The sequence below is a fragment of the Capsicum annuum genome, chromosome 2, assembly GCF_002878395.1.
Source record: "Capsicum annuum cultivar UCD-10X-F1 chromosome 2, UCD10Xv1.1, whole genome shotgun sequence".
NCBI classification, from domain to species: Eukaryota; Viridiplantae; Streptophyta; class Magnoliopsida; order Solanales; family Solanaceae; genus Capsicum; species Capsicum annuum.
The window spans coordinates 45,727,890-45,736,743 of record NC_061112.1 but is presented as its reverse complement, the minus strand read 5'-3'; positions in this window follow the sequence as shown (position 1 = coordinate 45,736,743).

The following is an 8,854-nucleotide window of genomic DNA, read 5'->3' as shown; positions in this document are numbered from 1 at the left end:
CATTTCTTGGTATAGACTACAGTATGAGTCCTTACTTAACACCTACTTACATAAAACGCTAGTTCTGCCTATCATTACTCTAGAAGTAATCGAACTTTGGAAATCCTTTTGGATTCTAGGTGAAGAGTGCATTGTCGTTCTTTGACAAATTATCCAATTTTTGTTGCTTTTATTCATATTGAGTGGAACCAACCTATTGAATACAAAAGTTTTTATAGTTGACTCTCCAAGTCGATGAAATATAGAAGGCCTTTTACCGAAAGCAGTGGACTCCTCTTCCACTATGATGTAGTTGCGAACTGACCATTTTATGGAGATATGAATTGAAAGTGGCGGTGTGTTCCCTAGGCATTCACCTGCATGCCTAGTTGTACTTTCTAACTGAAGCTTTCCCAACCTTGATGGCTCATTAAGATTGTATCTAGCCTTTAAAAATAACTTCAAAGTATTTGGATCAAAGCCTTCTTTTTTTATGATGCATAGGGATTGTTATATCTTGTGGCAGACTTCGAATCATAAACTCTCCAAGTAGTCTTGAGGATAGGTTTATTGCATCATCATCATGATAGGTAGATTTAGCCTCTATAGTACATTATCTTGGGTATCCGATGAATGATCTTCATCCTTCTTTTCCTTTGGTGCTTAGAGCACAAGAGTTGGATTCCTTGTAAAAATACAATATTTTATTTATTTGAAGTGGAGGCTTCTTAGTGGCAATTTTTTTACAACCACCATGACCTTATTAGCTGCAAGATCATCACACTTGTTGTTATGACATTATCAACCCGTTTCTCATTCACAAGATAATTCTATAAGTAGAATTTTGCGTCAATAAATTGTGACTCATCTTCAACGAATGGCTTATTATCAAAATCTATTTTTTTTTCACTTTGCCTTCGAGATACTTCAGCATTTATAGTAATAGCATGAGACAATTTTGCTCTCGTGTACCCAAGTCCTACCAAGAAATATGCTGTATAAAGTTTTAGCATTAATCACATGCATCAACACATTTGATCACAAATTATTCATATAAATCCATAACTTGATAGATCCTATGGACTTTTGAACCCCTTGGTTGAACCCCTAAATCATCAAATGACTTTCAGCAAGTTCATCAGTAGTGATGCCAAGATCTTTCATTGTGCGAATAGGTGGGATGTTAACAATGGATCCCTCATTTATCAAGATTCTATTTATCTTTTTTTTTTAGAACATGACCCACCGTGTAGAAAGGATGATTGTGTAGGTTTCACCAAGAAGGAGATCATCATTTATAAATGTGATTTGTATATTAAGTACATATGTTTTTTTGGCTAAGAGGTTCAATAGGTTTTTCCAAAGATAAAGGAACTTATAATTTTCACCTTTTCCCCTTCTTTCCGAGTATTAAAACAAGGTACCTCAACGTTGACTTTAGCCATCTTTGTACAGAACCAACCTAGTATGAATTCTTCCAAAGTCATAGGACGTTGTGGTTTTTGGTAGTGATGCTCTACTTCCCTCATTTTAACGCCCCAAAAATGGATCCCGAGATATCACACAGTGCTCAAGACTACGAGTAGTCTTAAGCTAACCCTGTAGCCTTCGACTAAATCTGAAACTCATAATAAAGAAATATAAAGATATTACCAATACTGAAATGCTAAATTTTGTCTGATCAAATTAGAAGTTAACTGAACAAATATCTGAGAATATTTGACTTAAACATATGGACAATCAACACTGGAAATCTGAGTTATAACTAGCAGTCTGACAAGCCTCTACTACTAACAACTAGGGAGCCACTGGGAAAGACCCCCAAATGACTTAATCAGACTAAAAATAACTGAACAGGCTACTTTGATAAATTAAAGTCTGAATAATTGGGTCCTTGAACTATGACGACTCACCAATTTTTGGGATATAGATAGAGATACTCACGGTCGATCACACTACAGGAACTGAGCACCTAAACCTACATTATTAAACTATGTAGCACATAGACATATATGTTGATCAGTACTTTTGGAATGTATTGAGTATGTTGGAGTGAATGCATTAGCAAAATAATATCTCAATGTTCATAAAAATTTATGAAAGAATGTATGCTACATATAATGACTCACATTGGCTTAAATAACTAATAGCTGGAAATCATTAATGATAAAGCATACTATGTAAGTCTCGTAAGCCATCACATTTAGTTCTAAAAGTTGCACTTGTATTCTATCTTTAAATCTTGCAGTCTAAGTGTAGAAAGTACTTACTTTTATATCTGTAATCTAAAATCTGAAATCTCATGACTAATATCTTATGTAAGATAATATCTGAAGGAAACTGTGAACCTTCACACTAAATTTTAAAGTTTTTCTGTAAGTTTTTGCTATCAGGGAGGCTCTTCTAATCGATATAAACCATGTGATCTATCATGGAGTCCAACATCTAATTCCCCTAAGGGGAAAACCTCATGTAGGGTAGAGGTGTCATACTCTTGCCAAGGAGTATAACCTAAGCTAAGTGATCACAATATGTATCTGTATCCATATACAAATGGAATATAATTTGAATCTGTACCTATGTTGGCTCGTAATTCTTGAGAAGTAGGATGTGCTAAACCCACACTTCTTGTTCATGCTAAATACTCCCTTTAATCTGTATGCTCATTCAGTAGGAAATCCACTTTAAAAAACCAACATAAGGGTTTACTATGAAAACCAGTTATGCATCTGTTTACTTTAAAGTGTAATCAAAACTATTATTAAAACTGATAAAGTGGATCCCATATCTCAGCTAAGGATCAAAAGATCAATCTTGTTCAAAAAATTGAATATAAACTAATCATAGGATGCTTAAAGGCATAATCTTCTTGGAATATCAATATTTAAACTAGGACTTAGTAACCCATACTTTAAATCTTGTTCACAATTCTAGTTAAGACAATGAAATTCAATTCTCAATATATGTAAAACCAAGCCAAATGTATGGATACGTAAAATAGAGATGTAATTCAACATTTAATTGACTTGTAACATTATAAACATCAAATAATGACAATTGGGTATAAACCCTATACTCAAATCATGTAAATTCAAGTTTAAACAATAGTTTTGGGCACAAGAATGAAAGAGTTATCCTTGTTCATAAGCCCACATACCTTAATTGATTAAATTGATGAAGACACTTGACTTTGAATTCCTATTTGTGTTCTTAAAGATTGTTTCTTGAAGATCTTAAACCTGGAAGCTTGAATTGTTAACTTTCTTAAAGAAGGAGTAATGGGTTTGTTTTTTATTTCCTAGAGTTAAGATTTTTATTAGACATGAAGAAGATGAATAATGATGTATCTATGCTATTTGGGGCTGAAATTATGTGTTTAGGACGGTTTTGATGTGAGACAAAAGACCTTATTTTCCTCCAATATGCAAAATCAAAAGCTGAAAAATTCAGGAGTATGCATTGCATGATCTGAAGCCTCGGAATGAAGCGTGCGCTGCATGCTCTATCACATGCTCTCTAGGGGTGTATTGGAGCATGTGTTGTACGTTAATCACAGTTAGCTACTGTTTTTGACTTCAAAACATGTCCTTACGTTAGTCTAAAAATTTTGAAACTCACCTGAAAGGTACCTTTGACAACCCTAATCATGAATCAACTTCAAAATCGACATTCTAAGGCCAGGAAGGTCGGTAATGAAATCATAAAATTTTAGGAGTTTTAGAAATGACTAAGTCTCAACACTTGGTTTAATTTTTAGGTTCTAAGTGTCTTAAGCAAGAACTAAGAGTTGAATTAAGCTAAAAACATACGATGAATAACAATATTCCCCCTTGGGAACATTCGTCCTCGAATGAGACTAGTTAAGATGAGGATACTGAGGAACTGAGATGATATACTAACATGTATACTAAAAACTTTATTACATGGTTGAATCTAACTCATGATGAATGACTGAACTAATTTGTAAAAGCATGCAATGTCATGAAAGTAATCACATGACTGGAACTAAGACTAGAAAAGAATTGAGCTAAAGAAGACTGTTACCTTAGGCTGAGTCTGAGTTTGTGGAGAAAAGGTGAGGGTACTTGGTTCACATGTTTACTTCAGCTTCCTAAGTGGCACCCTTAACGAACTGATTCTGCCAAAGAACTTTGACCAAGGGAACTTCTTTGTTCCTTAGTCTATGAGAGGCTATTCTGAATACCTGTGCTTTCTAGAGAGACTACAACAGCTAAATCATCCACACACTTCTTCAATAAGGATGTATGGAACATTGGGTGAACTGATGATAAGTTTGCAGGTAGCTTAAGCTCATACGCTACCTTCCCCACATGACTCAATATTCTATAGGACCCACATATCAGTGACTAAGCTTCGCCTATTTGCCAAATCTCTTCACCCTCTTCTGGGGTGAAACCTTCAAATAAACTAAATCATCGAGTTCAAACTCAAGATGTCTCCTTCTTACATCTATATAAGATTTCTGACAAATCTGAGCTATTTTCAATCTCTCTCGATTCAACTGGACTTTCTCCATGGCTTCAAACACTACCTCTGGCCCTATCAAAATGACCGCGCCTACTTCGAACCAACCCAAAGGTGATCTACATCTCCTCTCATAAAGAGCTTCAAACGGGGCCATCTGAATATAAGAATAGTAACTGTTATTGTAGGCAAATTCGATCAACGGTAAGTGGTTATCCCAAATGCCTTTGAAGTCAAGAACGCATGCCCTAAACATATCCTCTAGGGTCTGAATGGTCCTCTCTGCCTAACCATCTTTTTGAGGGTGAAAAGCTAAACTGAGATTAACTTGGGTACCAAGACCCTTCTGAAAGGATTTCCAAAAGTGAAAGGTAAACTGGGTACCTCTATCTGAAATGATGGACGAAAAAACTCCGTGCAATCTGACTAACTCTCTAATATACAGTCTAGCATAGTCTTTGGATGTGTAAGAAGCATAAACTGGTAAGAAGTGGACTGATTTCGTCAACCTGTCTACAATAACCCAAATTAAATCATATTGACGACGCGAATAGGGTAATCCTGTCACAAAGTCCATGTTCACCTCTTCCAACTTCTAAGTGGGGATACCAAACTCCTTTATCATGCCACTAGGTCTTTGGTGCTCTACCTTAACCTGTTGGCAAGTAGCATACTAGGCTATAAATTCTGTGATATCTTTCTTCATACCACTCCATCAATAGACTTCCCACAAGTCGTGGTACATCTTGTTGGCTCCTGGGTGAATGAAGTAACATGCACTATGTTCTTCTGCCATTATCTGATTCCTTAAATTGTCAACGCATGACACACAATCTACTCTGGTACCTTAGCACACCATTCCCCCCCCCTCCCCGAGAAAACCTCAACCGTTTGGTCTTTAACTGACCATTTCACCTTAACCAAACTAGAGTCCTTATCTGGTTTCTTTTTCACTTCATACACTAGAGAAGATTTTGAACTACCCTGAACCCAAATATTCTCCTCAGCTGATTCAACCAACCTCACACCCAATCTAGCTAACTGGTGAACTTCTCAAACTAGTTCCTTCTTGTCACTCTCCACATGCATAACACCACCCATAGACAGTCTACTAAGGGCGTCTGCCACGACATTGGCCTTCCCCGAATGGTATAAAACACTCATATCATAATCTTTGAACAATTCTAACCACCTTCTCGGGCGAAGATTTAAATCCCTCTAAGTAAACATATATTGCAAGCTATTGTGGTCCGAGAATACATCAACATGCACCCCATAAATATAGTGCCTCTAGATTTTTAATACAAAAACAATAGTAGCTAACTCAAGGTCATAGGTAGGCTAGTTCTTTTCATGGGGCTTAAGCAGTCTAGAGGCATAGGATTTAACCCTACCTCTCTGCATTAAGACAAAACTCAGACCAACTCTAGAGGATCATAGTAGACAATGAATCCATCTGTACTATCAGGTAACTCTAAAATGGGGGATGAAGTAAGCCGAGCTTTCAAATCCTGAAAACTCTTCTCTTAGGAACTAACCATTAAAACTTAACATTTTTTTGAGTCAATCTAGACATGGGGGACGTAATAGATGAAAACCCCTCAAAAAACCATTGGAAATAGCCATCTAAACCCAAGAAACTTCAGATGTCAGATAGAGAGATAGGTCTAGGCCAGTTTGACACTGCTTCGGTCTTTTGGGGATCAAATCTAATGCCATCATCGAAAATAATATAATCGAGGAAAGCTACTGATCTTAGCCAAAATTTACACTTGCTAAATTTGGCGTACAACTAGTGATCTCTAAGAGTTTACAACACAATTCTAAGATGGTCTACATGGTCATCCTTACTACGAGAAAAGACAAGGACATCATCGATAAAGACTATGACAAATATGTCTAAGTACTATTTAAACACTCAGTTCATTAGATCCATGAAGGCTATTGGGGCATTTGTTAGCCCAAAGGACATGACGAGAAACTTAAAGTGACCATAACGGGTTCTGAAAGTTGTCTTTGGAATATCATATTCCCTTACTTTAAGCTAATGATAGCCGAATCTAAGGTCTATCTCAGAGAGGTAACTTGCACCATGGAATTAATCAAATAAGTCATTAATCCTAGAAAAAGGATATTTGTTTTTTATTGTGACTTTTATTCAGCTGACGATAGTCAATACACATTCGCAAAGAACCATCTTTCTTTCACACGAATAGGATGGGAGCGCCCCATGGCGAGATACTGGGCTTTATGAAACCTTTATCTAAGAGGTCTTTAAGCTGCTCTTTTAAATTCTTAAGCTCAGCTGGAGCCATACGATATGAAGGAATGGAGATGGGATGAGTATCTGGAAAAAGGTCAATACCGAGTTCTATTTTCCTATCGGGAGGTACCCCTAGCAAATCTTCGAGAAAAGCTTTAGGAAACTTATTGACTACACTAACTAACTGAACTGTTGGAGTCTCAGACTTAGTGTCTTTGACTCATACTAGATGATAAATTTTGATATCAACTTTCTAGCCTTAAGATAGGATATGAAAGGACTCTTAGGAGACATTGAATTACCTTCCTACTCAAAGACCGGCTCATCAGGAAACTAAAACTTTACTACTCGAGTACGAAAAACTACAGATGCATAACAGGAACGGAGCCAATCCATGCCCATAATAATGTCAAAATCGACCATGTCTAACTCTATTAAGTCTACTAATATGATCTTATGAAGGACAGTGATAAGACACTTTTTATAGATTTGTTTGGCAATAACTGACTCCCTCACTGGGGTGGAAACTAAGAAGGGTTTAGAAGGATTTTAAGGACTTAATCCAAAATTCATCGTAACTAATGGAGTAACATAAGAGAGATTTGACCTTAGGTCCAACAACACATAAATATTAAAATAAAATATATGAAGCATACCAGTAGCAACATCTGATGAACTCTCCTGATCCTGATAGAATGGTAAGGCATAAAATTGATTTTGCGCTGACGGCCATCGGTACTGAATGATGCACCCTGAGGAAGGGCTTGGGGACCTAGTAGAGCTGGTGCGCTAGTAGCCTAAGTCTGGGGACGAACTCCTTGCTTAGTATACGGGTACTCTTTGATTTCATAACCCAACTTACCACACCCAAAATAACCTTTCTGTCCCAACAAAATACTCACCAAAATAATTCTTACTACACTTAGCATATGTAGGATAACTGGGTCTTCCACCCACACTATTCTAAGACCTGGACATAGAAGTCTTACCCCACTGTTCCTGCTTAGCCCTCGGTACTGGAACACTGGCTAAAGATGGAAATAGCATAGATAGGTGACCCTAAAACTGTGAACGATTACCTCCTCTAGACCTTGTCTGTCCATAGTCAAACGACTCGATTCTAGCCTTCTTATTTACCCTCTCTCTCTCCTTCAACTTATCCGCCTCAATCTATTGAGCATAAGTTATCAATCTAGCAAGATCTATATCCCCAATAAGAATGGCATTCCTACACTCCTTGATTACCAAACTAGACACTCCAGTAACAAACGTACTCATACTAAATCTACGATCAACTATCAAATCAGGAGCATACTTAGATAACTGATTGAACTTAAGGCAGTACTTTTTCACTATCATCGAGCCCTGACTCAAGTTCATGAACTACTTTACCTTAGCTTCTCTCAATTTGCACAGAAAGAACCTGTCTAGAAATATATTTTTAAACACCTGCTAACTCAAAGGAGATGCATTCTCACCTCTACCATTCTTTCATATAACCACCCATTCATAAGCCATACCCTTCAGCTTATAGGATGCCAACTCCAAACTCTGCTCCTCAGTAACATGCATAATATAGGTGATCTTTTTTACCTCATCAAGATACAACTATGGGTTTTCACCTACTTTTGAGCCAAAGAATTCAGGCGGATTCATTCTCATGAAGTCACGGATTCTAGCTGTAGTTAAATCATCATTATGTTGAAGTGAGACTGTTTCCTGAAGATTTCCCTAAATATTGGCAGTCACATCTTGGGCTAACGCCTTAAAGGCAGCCTAAAATTCAGCATGGGATTCATTTTCATTCAGAGGATCAGCAGGCTGGGGTGGCTGGTTATCATTTTTGCGTGCATTAGCTCAGCGAGGAGGTATATTCAACTATCACATAATAGTATAATTTAAAAGTAGATAGAGGCACTGTAAGTATGATAGATTATGAAAGAAAAGGATGATTTCTGAAAATGTTCCATAGCCTCTTGCTCATAAATGTAATGTGCTTTACACCCATGATCAAGACTCTATGTAATGCGGCTTGTCTGACTCCCTAGGACTCTTTAAACATTATGCTCTGATACCAAGTTTGTAACACCCCAAAAATGGGTCCCGAGACGTCACATGGTGCTCAAG